This window comes from Pseudophryne corroboree, chromosome 1 (assembly GCF_028390025.1).
Source record: "Pseudophryne corroboree isolate aPseCor3 chromosome 1, aPseCor3.hap2, whole genome shotgun sequence".
NCBI lineage: Eukaryota > Metazoa > Chordata > Amphibia > Anura > Myobatrachidae > Pseudophryne > Pseudophryne corroboree.
In genome coordinates this window covers 1,034,645,373-1,034,660,396 of record NC_086444.1, presented here as the reverse complement: position 1 = coordinate 1,034,660,396, position 15,024 = coordinate 1,034,645,373, and the positions used below count along the sequence as shown (strand labels likewise).

Here is a 15,024-nt window from a genome sequence, read left to right as displayed (position 1 = left end):
AAAGGGCTAGTGGGGTCCTGTCCTCTATCAGAGCATTCCCTGTGTGTGTGCTGTGTGTCGGAACGTGTGTGTCGACATGTATGAGGACGATGTTGGTGAGGAGGCGGAGCAATTGCCTGTAATGGTGATGTCACTCTCTAGGGAGTCGACACCGGAATGGATGGCTTATTTAAGGAATTACGTGATAATGTCAACACGCTGCAAGGTCGGTTGACGACATGAGACGGCCGGCAAACCAATTAGTACCTGTCCAGGCGTCTCAAACACCGTCAGGGGCGTTAAAACGTCCTTTTACCTCAGTCGGTCGACACAGACACGGACAATGACTCCAGTGTCGACGGTGAAGAAACAAACGTATTTTCCTTTAGGGCCACACGTTACTTGTTAAGGGCAATGAAGGAGGTGTTACATATTTCTGATACTACAAGTACCACAAAAAAGGGTATTATGTGGAGTGTGAAAAAACTACCTGTAGTTTTTCCTGAATCAGATAAATTAAATGAAGTGTGTGATGATGCGTGGGTTTCCCCCGATAGAAAATTATTGGCGGTATACCCTTTCCCGCCAGAAGTTAGGGCGCGTTGGGAAACACCCCTTAGGGTGGATAAGGCGCTCACACGCTTATCAAAACAAGTGGCGGTACCGTCTCCAGATAGGGCCGCCCTCAAGGAGCCAGCTGATAGGAGGCTGGAAAATATCCTAAAAAGTATATACACACATACTGGTGTTATACTGCGACCAGCGATCGCCTCAGCCTGGATGTGCAGCGCTGGGGTGGCTTGGTCGGATTCCCTGACTGAAAATATTGATACCCTTGACAGGGACAGTATTTTATTGACTATAGAGCATTTAAAGGATGCATTTCTATATATGCGAGATGCACAGAGGGATATTTGCACTCTGGCATCAAGAGTAAGTGCGATGTCCATATCTGCCAGAAGTTGTTTATGGACACGACAGTGGTCAGGTGATGCAGATTCCAAACGGCACATGGAAGTATTGCCGTATAAAGGAGAAAAAGACAACGTCTTTTCAGCCTCAGTCCTTTCGTCCCCATAAGGGCAAGCGGGCAAAAGGCCAGTCATATCTGCCATGGGATAGAGGAAAGGGAAGAAGACTGCAGCAGGCAGCCCATTCCCAGAAACAGAAGCCCTCCACCGCTTCTGCCAAGTCCTCAGCATGACGCTGGGGCCGTACAAGCGGACTCGGGTGCGGTGGGGGGGGTCGTCTCAAGAGTTTCAGCACGCAGTGGGCTCACTCGCAAGTGGACCCCTGGATCCTACAAGTAGTATCCCAGGGGTACAGATTGGAAATTCGAGACGTCTCCCCCTCGCAGGTTCCTGAAGTCTGCTTTACCAACGTCTCCCTCCGACAGGGAGGCAGTAGTGGAAACAATTCACAAGCTGTATTCCCAGTAGGTGATAATCAAAGTACCCCTCCTACAACAAGGAAAGGGGTATTATTCCACACTATATTGTGGTACTGAAGCCAGACGGCTCGGTGAGACCTATTCTAAATCTGAAATAGTTGAACACTTACATACAAAGGTTCAAATCAAGATGGAGTCACTCAGAGCAGTGATAGCGAACCAGGAAGAAGGGGACTATATGGTGTCCCGGGACATCAGGGATGCTTACCTCCATGTCCCAATTTGCCCTTCTCACCAAGGGTACCTCAGGTTCGTGGTACAGAACTGTCACTATCAGTTTCAGACGCTGCCGGTTGGATTGTCCACGGCACCCCGGGTCCTTACCAAGGTAATGGCCGAAATGATTCTTCTTCAAAGAAAATGGACGATCTCCTGATAGGGGCAAGGTCCAGAGAACAGTTGGAGGTCGGAGTAGCACTATCTCAAGTAGTTCTACGACAGCACGGGTGGATTCTAAATATTCCAAAACCGCAGCTGTTTCCGACGACACGTCTGCTGTTCCTAGGGATGATTCTGGACACAGTCCAGAAAAAGGTGTTTCTCCCGGAGAAGAAAGCCAGGGAGTTATCCGAGCTAGTCAGGAACCTCCTAAAACCAGGAAAAGTGTCAGTGCATCATTGCACAAGGGTCCTGGGAAAAATGGTGGCTTCTTACGAAGCGATTCCATTCGGTAGATTTCACGCAAGAACTTTTCAGTGGGATCTGCTGGGAAAATGGTCCGGATCGCATCTTCAGATGCATCAGCGGATAACCCTGTCTCCAAGGACAAGGGTGTTTCTTCTGCGGTGGCTGCAGTGTGCTCATCTACTAAAGGGCCGCAGATTCGGCATTCAGGACTGGGTCCTGGTGACCACGGATGCCAGCCTGAGAGGCTGGGGAGCAGTCACACAGGGAAAAAACTTCCAGGGAGTGTGATCAAGTCTGGAGACTTCTCTCCACATAAATATACTGGAGCTAAGGGCAATTTACAATGTTCTAAGCTTAGCAAGACCTCTGCTTCAAGGTCAGCCGGTATTGATCCAGTGGGACAACATCACGGCAGTCGCCCACGTAAACAGACAGGGCGGCACAAGAAGCAGGAGGGCAATGGCAGAAACTGCAAGGATTCTTCGCTGGGCGAAAAATCATGTGATAGCACTGTCAGCAGTGTTCATTCCGGGAGTGGACAACTGGGAAACAGACTTCCTCAGCAGGCACGACCTCCACCCGGGAGAGTGGGGACTTCATCGGGAAGTATTCCACATGATTGTGAACCGTTGGGAAAGACCAAAGGTGGACATGATGGCGTCCCGCCTGAATAAAAAACTGGACAGGTATTGCGCCAGGTCAAGAGACCCTCAAGCAATATCTGTGGACGTTCTGGTAACACCGTGGGTGTACCAGTCGGTGTATGTGTTCCCTCCTCTGCTTCTCATAACCAAGGTACTGAGAATTATAAGACGTAGAGGAGTAAGAACTATACTCGTGGCTCCGGATTGGCCAAGAAGGACGTGGCACCCGGAACTTCAAGAAATGCTCACAGAGGACTCATGGCCTCTGCCGCTAAGAAGGGACTTGCTTCAGCAAGTACCAGGTCTGTTCCAAGACTTACCGCGGCTGCGTTTGACGGCATGGCGGTGGAACGCCAGATCCTAAGGGAAAAAGGCATTCCGGAAGAGGTCATTTCTACCCTGGTCAAAGCCAGGAAGGAGGTGACCGCAAAACATTATCACCACATGTGGCGAAAATATGTTGCGTGGTGTGAGGCCAGGAAGGCCCCACGAAGAAATTTCAACTCGGTCGATTCCTGCATTTCCTGCAAACAGGAGTGTCTATGGGCCTCAAATTGGGGTCCATTAAGGTTCAAATTTCGGCCCTGTCAATTTTCTTCCAGAAAGAATTGGCTTCAGTTCCTGAAGTCCAGAAGTTTGTCAAGGGAGTATTGCATATACAACACCCTTTTTGTGCCTCCAGTGGCACTGTGGGATCTCAACGTAGCTCTGGGATTCCTCAAATCACATTTTAAACCGCTCAAATCAGTGGATTTGAAATATCTCACATGAAAAGTGACCATGCTGTTGGTCCTGGCCTCGGCCAGGCGAGTGTCAGAATTGGTGGCTTTGTCTCACAAAAGCCATATCTGATTGTCCATTCGGACAGGGCAGAGCTGCGGACTCGTCCCCAGTTTCTTCCTAAGGTGGTGTCAGCGTTTCACCTGAACCAGCTTATTGTGGTACCTGCGGCTACTAGGGACTTGGAGGACTCCAAGTTGCTAGATGTTGTCAGGGCCCTGAAAATATAGGTTTCCAGGACGGCTGGAGTCAGGAAAACTGACTCGCTGTTATCCTGTATGCACCCAACAAACTGGGTGCTCTTGCTTCTAAGCAGACGATTGCTCGTTGGATTTGTAGCACATTTCAACTTGCACATTCTGTGGCAGGCCTGCCACAGCCTAAATCTGTCAAGGCCCATTCCACAAGGAAGGTGGGCTCATCCTGGGCGGCTGCCCGAGGGGTCTCGGCATTACAACTCTGCCGAGCAGCTACGTGGTCGGGGGAGAACACGTTTGTAAAATTCTACAAATTTGATACCCTGGCTAAAGAGGACCTGGAGTTCTCTCATTCGGTGCTGCAGAGTCATCCGCACTCTCCCGCCCGTTTGGGAGCTTTGGTATAATCCCCATGGTCCTGACGGAGTCCCCAGCATCCACCAGGACGTCAGAGAAAATAAGATTTTACTTACCGATAAATCTATTTCTCGTAGTCCGTAGTGGATGCTGGGCGCCCATCCCAAGTGCGGATTGTCTGCAATACTTGTACATAGTTATTGTTACAAAAATCGGGTTATTATTGTTGTGAGCCATCTTTTCAGAGGCTCCGCTGTTATCATGCTGTTAACTGGGTTCAGATCACAGGTTGTACAGTGTGATTGGTGTGGCTGGTATGAGTCTTACCCGGGATTCAAAATCCTTCCTTATTGTGTACGCTCGTCCGGGCACAGTATCCTAACTGAGGCTTGGAGGAGGGTCATAGGGGGAGGAGCCAGTGCACACCACCTGATCCTAAAGCTTTTACTTTTGTGCCCTGTCTCCTGCGGAGCCGCTATTCCCCATGGTCCTGACGGAGTCCCCAGCATCCACTACGGACTACGAGAAATAGATTTATCGGTAAGTAAAATCTTATTTTTTCCCACGCACTCTGCTGGCTGTTAGTAAGAAGAACTGTATACACTATGTAATAATAGAATATTTAGAGCTCTTCGTTACATATGTTTTGCAAAAGATATGATAAGCCTCCAGGCCACTTCACGGCTGCTCTATTGCTGGAGGTCCCTAACTAAGCATAAGTCCAGGGCTTGGACCCCACAAAGTCGGCTCAGGCCCGACCACCCTAGGGCAGCACACCATTGAAATACTAAAGTGTTAATATGTGTTAAGAAAGAAGCAGAAGCTACTCTTGTCTAGAGTAACCCCCTCCCGCAGCACCTGGGGATTGTTACCAGCTTGATTAGAGCAGTTTTCCACAATTTATTGCAGTTCAGTGAGGCATAGATGGAGCCAGCATTAGGAGGGCATGCTGGGTCCTGTGGTGCCATTTGGAGGATACAGGGGTGCCTCCAGGTAAACTAGCTATCAATCTGGATATGTTTTGTATGTGCCATTTTCATGTGGCCATACATTAAGCAATTGTATGACCCATAGTGGATGTTATTATTATTATTATTATTATTATTATTATTATTATGCTGTGCATGGGTTTGGGGAGTTGTACCCCCCAGGTCTGGTGGGGCTGGGCCACCTTGGGGTAGCGCGCCATATTATTTATTTAGCACTTATGTAACACTCCTATTTTTTCACTAATATTACTCTTTTGAGTATTTTATTAACACCCTTATTTTTGTAGCACTTTCTAACCCATAGCTTCTGCTTCTTTCTTAACACATATTAACACTTTAGTATTTCAATGGTGTGCTGCCCTAGGGTGGTCGGGCCTGAGCCGACTTTGTGGGGTCCAAGCCCTGGACTTATGCTTAGTTAGGGACCTCCAGCAATAGAGCAGCCGTGAAGTGGCCTGGAGGCTTATCATATCTTTTGCAAAACATATGTAACGAAGAGCTCTAAATTTTCTATTATTACATAGTGTATACAGTTCTTCTTACTAACAGCCAGCAGAGTGCGTGGGAAAAATCCCTTTTGTATTTCTTGTCTAGAGTAACCCCCTCCCGCAGCACCTGGGGATTGTTACCAGCTTGATTAGAGCAGTTTTCCACAATTTATTGCAGTTCAGTGAGGCATAGATGGAGCCAGCATTAGGAGGGCATGCTGGGTCCTGTGGTGCCATTTGGAGGATACAGGGGTGCCTCCAGGTAAACTAGCTCTCAATCTGGATATGTTTTGTATGTGCCATTATCATGTGGCCATACATTAAGCAATTGTATGACCCATAGTGGATGTTATTATTATTATTATTATTATTATTATTATTATTATTATTATGCTGTGCATGGGTTTGGGGAGTGGTACCCCCCAGGTCTGGTGGGGCTGAGCCACCTTGGGGTAGCGCGCCATATTATTTATTTAGCACTTATGTAACACTCCTATTTTTTCACTAATATTACTCTTTTGAGTATTTTATTAACACCCTTATTTTTGTAGCACTTTCTAACCCATAGCTTCTACTTCTTTCTTAACACATATTAACACTTTAGTATTTCAATGGTGTGCTGCCCTAGGGTGGTCGGGCCTGAGCCGACTTTGTGGGGTCCAAGCCCTGGACTTATGCTTAGTTAGGGACCTCCAGCAATAGAGCAGCCGTGAAGTGGCCTGGAGGCTTATCATATCTTTTGCAAAACATATGTAACGAAGAGCTCTAAATTTTCTATTATTACATAGTGTATACAGTTCTTCTTACTAACAGCCAGCAGAGTGCGTGGGAAAAATCCCTTTTGTATTTCTTGTCTAGAGTAACCCCCTCCCGTAGCACCTGGGGATTGTTACCAGCTTGATTAGAGCAGTTTTCCACAATTTATTGCAGTTCAGTGAGGCATAGATGGAGCCAGCATTAGGAGGGCATGCTGGGTCCTGTGGTGCCATTTGGAGGATACAGGGGTGCCTCCAGGTAAACTAGCTCTCAATCTGGATATGTTTTGTATGTGCCATTATCATGTGGCCATACATTAAGCAATTGTATGACCCATAGTGGATGTTATTATTATTATTATTATTATTATTATTATGCTGTGCATGGGTTTGGGGAGTGGTACCCCCCAGGTCTGGTGGGGCTGGGCCACCTTGGGGTAGCGCGCCATATTATTTATTTAGCACTTATGTAACACTCCTATTTTTTCACTAATATTACTCTTTTGAGTATTTTATTAACACCCTTATTTTTGTAGCACTTTCTAACCCATAGCTTCTGCTTCTTTCTTAACACATATTAACACTTTAGTATTTCAATGGTGTGCTGCCCTAGGGTGGTCGGGCCTGAGCCGACTTTGTGGGGTCCAAGCCCTCGACTTATGCTTAGTTAGGGACCTCCAGCAATAGAGCAGCCGTGAAGTGTCCTGGAGGCTTATCATATCTTTTGCAAAACATATGTAACGAAGAGCTCTAAATTTTCTATTATTACATAGTGTATACAGTTCTTCTTACTAGCAGCCAGCAGAGTGCGTGGGAAAAATCCCTTTTGTATTTCTTGTCTAGAGTAACCCCCTCCCGCAGCACCTGGGGATTGTTACCAGCTTGATTAGAGCAGTTTTCCACAATTTATTGTGGTTTAAGACCTTACCCACTAGTGAGTGATAATCACTCAATGGATGACGGTCCATGTTGATATTAAGGCTGGACTGACATCTTTGGATGCACCCATCCTCGACTATGTTCTCACAATTTCTACAAATGCAATTTTCCTCAGACAATAACCCTTCACAGTGCCTCCGAGCTCCTTGACTACCAGAGCGCTTTCTGATACTCGCCTTTGCTCGAGAGATGTGTTGCTCTTGTGAGTCTACAAGTCCATCCTTGCCATCAGAACCCATTCCAGATCCCTTCTCGACCTCTCTGGGACTCTCACCGAAACAGACCGTCCTGGTCAACATCAGGATTAACAGGAAAACCCGGAACGCAGTCTCTTGGGGTAAGTCCATCTTGTTTAAAGGAAGAGAAGGGAAACAAGAAGGGGGAGAAAGAGAAGGAGGGTAGTGGGAGATGGAGAAAGAAAAAAAAACTGGTGCGACAACCGCCTCTGGCCTTGTTGTTCTCTGCACTCAGGTGCCGTCTCAACCTTCCCGGAACAGACACTCCAGTGATACGATGTTCGCTACACTCTGCTCTTTGTCACGGGTTCTCTCCGGGTCAGCGACCTTTCTGTAGGGAACATAAATCTTGCATTTCAATGTGTTTAACTGTTGTGTATTATCAGTTGTGTGAAGTGAACCATCTGTGGAAAGTGAAAAGAGAGGGGAAATAATAAAAATAAAATTTGTCAGATTTGCGTTCACCATCATGCTGTCACACCATCATGTATATCGGTATCTATGCACAGTTTCCCTTCACCAGTATTCCCATTCTCCACCCTTTGTGCATGATCAGGCACACTGATACTGGTGTCCATATGCTGGTGAGATATACTGGATTTGGGCAGAGCTCTGGAAGACCGAGTAGGCATGTGACGTTTGAACTGTAATACTGTCGGTGAACGTAAGAGGATGAAGAGGAAACTTTGAAGACAAATCACAGAGTTTAGTAACAGATAAGTTTGTAGAGGCAAAGGAAATTTTTACAAAGTTTGACATCTGGATTAGGCACTACGGGGAATGATTCCCTAATCGGTCTGTTCCCCCCAAAAAAAAAATTCTGTGTGTGTTATATCTCTACTGGGACTATCCCAGCCATCAATCCAGTGTCTTGTCCATTCTAAGTTCCTAGGGAACCCGGTATCCTTGAGATAATTTCCTCTACCTGTGATGGACATGCATCTAAAACAGTGAAATGCAACATTAGTCTTCGTGGGTATCTAACATATTTTGTGCTTCCTGGGTGGGAGCACTCTATATGTATGCCATCTCTAACAAAACTCCTGTTAAGTTACTTAGAGGTCACTTCTGCTAGAGAGAGAAGCAGAAGTTTAGAGGCCTCCTCCTAACCCCAGTAAGTTCTGTCAAAAGGGTAAAGTTGCATTTATTCTGTTCTTCCCATTAACCGAATCTGTGTTTTATATATGGCTCGTGATTCCTTAATATATGTCCCTTGATCCCGTCTATGTGTTTAATAACGTGGCTTGTTTACTCTGTCTAGGGGTCTATATTGGCTATGTGCTGTACTACTCTTACAATTTCTAGCAAAATGTCCTTTATTTTTACAAATGTAACATGTTCTTGGTCTTTTGTTACTACTAGGGTTTTGGGGTTTGGGCTGATGAGACTTTGGTGTAAGAGTCTGCATACTTTCAATCCTCAGCCTCTCTTGTAGTTTCCTACGCCTAGCAATGGGGGTCATTCCGAGTTGTTCACTCGTTATTTTTTTTCTCGCAACGGAGCGATTAGTCGCTAATGCGCATGCGCAATGTCCGCAGTGCGACTGCGCCAAGTAAATTTGCTATGCAGTTAGGTATTTTACTCACGGCATTACAAGGTTTTTTCTTCGTTCTGGTGATCGTAATGTGATTGACAGGAAGTGGGTGTTTCTGGGCGGAAATTGGCCGTTTTATGGGTGTGTGCGAAAAAACGCTACCATTTCTCGGAAAAACACGGGAGTGGCTGGAGAAACGGAGGAGTGTCTGGGCGAACGCTGGGTGTGTTTGTGACGTCAAACCAGGAACGAAACTGACTGAACTGATCGCAGATGCCGAGTAAGTGTGGAGCTACTCAGAAACTGCTAAGAAGTGTCTATTCGCAATTCTGCTAATCTTTCATTCGCAATTTTGATAAGCTAAGATTCACTCCCAGTAGGCGGCGGCTTAGCGTGTGCAAAGCTGCTAAAAGCAGCTTGCGAGCGAACAACTCGGAATGACCCCCAATATTCCTATGGTGTTCAATTGCGCACTCTCTAAGGCAAGCTACTGTGACCCCTCTCCAACCAGGCAAAGAGGTTTGTACTCTGTCCCTCACTGTCTTATCGAGTCCGTCCATCAGCACAGAGACAGCCACCTCTCTGTAATTTTCATCGTTCCCTGCATCTGATACCCCTATGTATCTATCCATTATGTGCAGGGCCCGATGGAAATATTCAGATGCCATTTCATTTTCCCTCTGCTTTATGGAGAACATTTTTCTCCACTTAGCAGTTGTGGGGAAATACAACTCTAGTTGTCTGTTAATTTGCTCTAAGTTCTCCTGATTGAGTTTGTCAGTCATACGACTATCCGACTCTAATCTACAATCAGTGATGAATTTTTGGGTGTCAATATTAGGGGGTAGGCACGCTTTAAAAAATATCCGCCAGTGTTTGTTTGTCGGTTCATACGCATTACCCAGATCTCTGATAAATTTCTGACATCTGGCTAAATGCTTCCGAGGGTCGGGGAATTCTGAAATGATTGATCGCAGCTCATCTCTGGGCCACGGGTAATACATTGCATTATTCCTGGTGAGGATTATTCCCTGACTTTCGGTTCCCCCATTGGGAGTTACTATTTCCAAGACAGGGTGTAATTCTACCATTCCGTTCCTAATCTGTTTACTGTGTGGTGTTGTTGTCTCTGTGCAATGAACTGTCTCACACTTACCGGTAGCTGTGACCTCACTAGTTCTTTTATTGGGGAATATTGTTACTGCACTACCTGGTTGGACAGGCCCCACCTGAGTTTCCTGCAAGGTGACTGCTTGGAGGAGAGCTGCGATTTGGCTGAATCCTTCATCTTCCTGTGACCTAAAACCTTGGAGAGACTTCAAAACAGGATACATTTTGCAAAAGTTAGGGTTAATACATTGTTCTTTCATATTACTATCATTTACGGATGTATCATTGACTGTAGCCTTCTGTTCCCCTTCGACCTGTGTCGACAATGGTGTGTTTGTGTTCTCATTCCCGCTAGGTTTAGAACCTGCTGCGTCTGTTAATTTCCCTTGCATATCCTTTTCTTGTTGCCATAAGTTTAAACAATCTGTATGTCTGACCCTTTGTTTTCGGGATTTTATCAGACATATCCTAATCCTTAAATTCTGCAATACCTCTGGTTCAAAACTGCCTACCTTAGGGAATGGTTCCCTATCTTCCGCAGTCATACGTTCCCATTCATTGCAAAAAACTTGTGTGTGTGGTCCATGCTTCTCACACATAATAAACCTCGCCGACCCTCTGGGCCGCGGAATGTCAACCTGAACCCTGGTTGAACGTCCCTTACTTGAGCAACTGGTCCCCATAATTTGCAGGTATTACCCTTTCGGCTAATCCCACACAAAAAAACAAAATACTCAATATAAGGCATCGGTGAAAGTTCTCCGAGTGCTTTCACCCACTCACGCCCACGTTGGCCAGTACTGCCATATACTGTTGATAGCGCAGGCAATGTACCGATAGCGCAGGCAATGTACCCAACCTAGGGCCCCTATGTAACCTCTATTTACTGGAAGTTTCTGGGAATAACTTACCCTTTCCAGTAAATATTGGCCGTTGGAGATTTCCTGAGAGACCAGCGAAAACTCCCTTAACCTTTATTATACACAAATCACGCTTGCGTATGCTATATACAGCGCTAATGATCCCGCGATTTTACGCAAAGCTCGTAAAAAGGGTATCACATTGCGCTAGATATTGCACCCACTCACGCGCAGTCCAATCGCACAGCGTATAGGTACTTGTTACTTATCCGCCGTACGACCAATGGAATCGATTTTCAGGCTGCAAAACCTCAGCCGAAGCGTATAAAAAAAAAAACCTATATGGGTAAACCTCGCTGACCCCCTGGGCCGCGGTACTCTAAACCTCGCTGACCTTCTGGTCTGCGGTACTCTAAACCTCGCTGACCTTCTGGTCTGCGGTACTCTGCTACCTTGCTCCTTTGTACTTCAATCTATATTAACATGAGTCAGCTGCCTCACGCCACCGAGTCTCCACTCACTCGGTGTACCACTTCGACGGGATAACGAATTCCCGGGGTTCACTACGTTTAATGTTACGTTCGCTCACTCACGTTCGTTCACTCAAATACACTTTGTTTTTTCTGTACAGAAAATTAACTTTCATTCAGATAAAACAGCTTTATTCCCAGAGGCAATAAAGTAAAAAAGGTTTTATTTAAACTAAATCTTGGAAACTGAGCAATTTGTGCTAATGTAGCGTGGCTACTGTCCCGCCCCTAAACTAAACGATACTATTGTGTAATTTGTACTTAGCGGTCGCACCCTTCCGCACGTTGCGTAAACACGCGACCGTGCGTATGTCTTTACGTTGCGTACGCAGTCCCGTACTTTGTCCGAGACACGTGTACAAAAACCGTACGTCCGCAATAGTACAAATCCCACACTTCTATAAATGTAAGCGATATTACCTATAATCGCTCACTTAACACAACACAGTGTCTTTCTGTATAAACCTTTTTAACTAGGCCAGACTGTGTTTGTGTTTTACGTTTATTTCCTTAATATTTATTCTATATTTTAACTAAATAGCAACAAAATTTCTCCGGCCTCTACACAGGTCTAAATGAATCTAGTAATCCGTACTTATGGCAACAATGCGAGCGGGTATACAAAGAGTACAGGTGTATGATTGTGTTGTGTGCGCATTTGGCGCCAAACCAGAAATTCACAGACTATTTTAAATAGCTTTTCGTATTTACTTTACAGGTTCTACCAGCATCCCTACAAACCATGCAGAGCAGACGCCATCTAATCAGCAATAAATTAGGGTTTCCAGTGTATCCACCAACCAGGAGAAGGCTTACGTGGGATACCTGTCCGCCCTTTGCTGATAGATAAAGTCTGCTTTAACCTGCTAGGCTGCGGGTATGTGGAAAAAACGGACGATGCCCCCAATTGATAATGTCGATTTTATATTAAAACAGAAAGCTATACCTTTAAACACACTTTTACCATGGAGCCGTTGCGGCAGCTAGACTTAATATGCACTCTACGTACCTTTTACGCTATTTGCGTACAGAGTCCCGTACCTTGTACGGACTTAGCGTACAAACGCCGCGCTGGGGGTACAAAGTACACACAGCGCGCACACACCCAGAGATACACTTTAAACCTTTAATTGATAATGCAATGCAATGATATTACACTTTAAACCTTATGCAGCAATGCACTGCAATGATGCTATTACACTTTAAACCTTATGCAGCGCTGACGGTACAAAGTACCCGCAGCGCGTACACACCTAATTATTACACTTTAAAACCTTAGCAGGGAAAAGAGGACACAACACCGATTTGTAGTTAATCATTGGGTTCCGACACCACAGAGTAATATTTCTGAAAGGGGGTTTACAATACAAATTATGCACTACAATACAACAGAGTAAATGGCTACAGTCAATGTACATACGTGAGTAGATTCGCTTGCGCAACCCAGCCCGGTCCTCCGCAATCAGGTAGATAGCGTTGTGAGTCTTGTGTGTGGCCAGGCTGCAGCAGGCTTTATTTATACAATTCTTCTAAAAGCAAAACAATGGATACTGTAATCCCTTTGTCCATTGGACCCAGGATTGCACTTTTACAGTACAGGAGAGTTCATAGGTTGATTTGAAAAGGTAGGCGATGTCTTTCCCAACTGCTCTTGTGGGTGGTCTCCTCTGGATTCCCGCCGCATACATAATATACAGTAAATACAGTTTAAACCTATATTCTGCTTCTGCACATAACTATCCTCAGGAACATGCGATCTTCCGCAAACCAACACCGGAATGTTACCCTTAAAATACCCTACAGCTGGATACCAAACACCACCTTATAACCTTAGTCTGTCCCCTCCTATCCTGTAAAGGTGAATCCCTTTATTCTGGAATCATTTAAACTGTTGTTACTTTCTGATGTGATGCAGGGGGGCTATGTGTACAATGTGCACTGTTTGGATTAAATATGTAATGTTTCGATAGCCCTCCATGCGCTCACAAACTCCGCCGTAAATACCCATACCACGCGCAGGACCGCGGGAGCGATCATACGCAAATTGTGGATATGTGCACGCACGGCGGAACAAGTGCACGTGCAGCTGGCATGTGTGTGTTGTTTGTACGTGATGTGTGTACTGCAATATTTTTCGACTTTGACAAAGGGAAAAAGCCTGAGGTCACGTTTCCGTCCTCATTTGAGCTAAGCGAATTATGCGAAAAGGCTTGGGAATCTCCGGATAGGAGACTCCATGTTCCCAAAAGGATTCTCATGGCGTATCCTTTTCCACAGAAGGATCGTATACAATGGGAATCTGCGCCTAAAGTAGACAAGGCGCTAACACGCTTATCCAAGAAGGTGGCACTGCCTTCTCCGGATACTGCTTCCCTCAAGGATCCTGCTGATCGCAAGCAGGAAATTACCATGATGCACATTTACACACATTCAGGAACTATAGTTAGGCCGGCCATGGCGTCGGCCTGGGTTTGTAGTGCTGTCGGGGCATGGGGAGACTCCTTATCTACGGAGATGGACACCTTAGATAGGGATACCATTCTAATGACCATGGAGCATATCAGAGATGCTGCCTTGTATATGAGGGATGCTCAGAGAGACATTTGTTTACTAAGCTCTAGAATAAACGCTATGTCTATTTCTGCCTGGCGGCTCTTGTGGACCCGACAGTGGACGGGAGACGCCGACTCAAAGCGGCATATGGAGTCATTGACTTACAAGGGGGAGGAGTTGTTTGGAGAAGGCCTCTCGGACCTAGTCTCTACTGCTACGGCCGGCAAATCGAATTTTTTACCTTATGTTCCCCCGCAGCATTCTAAGAAGGTACCACATTATCAAATGCAGTCCTTTCGTTCCAATAAAAACAAGAAGGTACGAGGATCATCCTTTGTTGCCAGAGGTAAAGGCAAGGGAAAAAAGCTGCACTCAGCTAGTTCCCAGGAGCAGAAGTCCTCCCCTACTTCCGCAAAGTCCACAGCATGACGCTGGGGCTTTCCGGGGGGGGGTCAGATCAAGTGGGGGCACGTCTTCGTCTTTTCAGCCACGTCTGGGTTCAATCACAGGTGGATCCCTGGGCAATAGAGATTGTTTTCCAGGGACACAGACTGGAATTCGAAGACATGCCTCCTCGCCGGTTTTTCAAATCGGCTCTGCCGGCTTCCCCGTCAGAGAGGGAGCTAGTGTTAGCGGCAATTCACAAATTGTACATTCAACAGGTGATAATCAAGGTTCCTCATCTCCAGCAAGGAGAGGGTTATTATTCATCCCTGTTTGTGGTACCGAAACCGGACGGTTCGGTCAGACCCATTCTAACTCTAAAATCCCTGAACCTGTACTCGAAGAGGTTCAAGTTCAAAATGGAGTCGCTCAGAATGGTCATCGCCAGCCTGGAGGGAGGGGATTGGATGGTGTCCCTGGACATAAAGGATGCGTACCTTCATGTTCCGATTTTCCCCCCTCACCAGGCGTTTCTGAGATTTGCAGTACAGGATTGTCACTACCAATTTAAGACGTTGCCGTTTGGTCTTTCCACGGCCCCGAGAATTTTCA

At 46.1% G+C, this 15,024-nt stretch overlaps 1 protein-coding gene across 10 annotated transcripts in view; it reads left to right on the top strand.

Annotated features, from left to right (window-relative positions):
• The window catches only part of LOC134923475 (uncharacterized), a 196,963-nt gene that overhangs the window by 42,236 nt on the left and 139,703 nt on the right, over positions 1–15,024 (top strand). For 5 of the 10 annotated variants that reach the window (XM_063920760.1, XM_063920756.1, XM_063920754.1 and 2 more), the window contains exon 2: positions 12,194–12,352. The exons of the other annotated variants lie outside the window; for them this stretch is intronic. The gene's annotated coding sequence lies outside the window, so the exon portion shown is untranslated. The remainder of the gene's footprint in view (positions 1–12,193; positions 12,353–15,024) is intronic. 10 annotated transcript variants of the gene reach the window in all.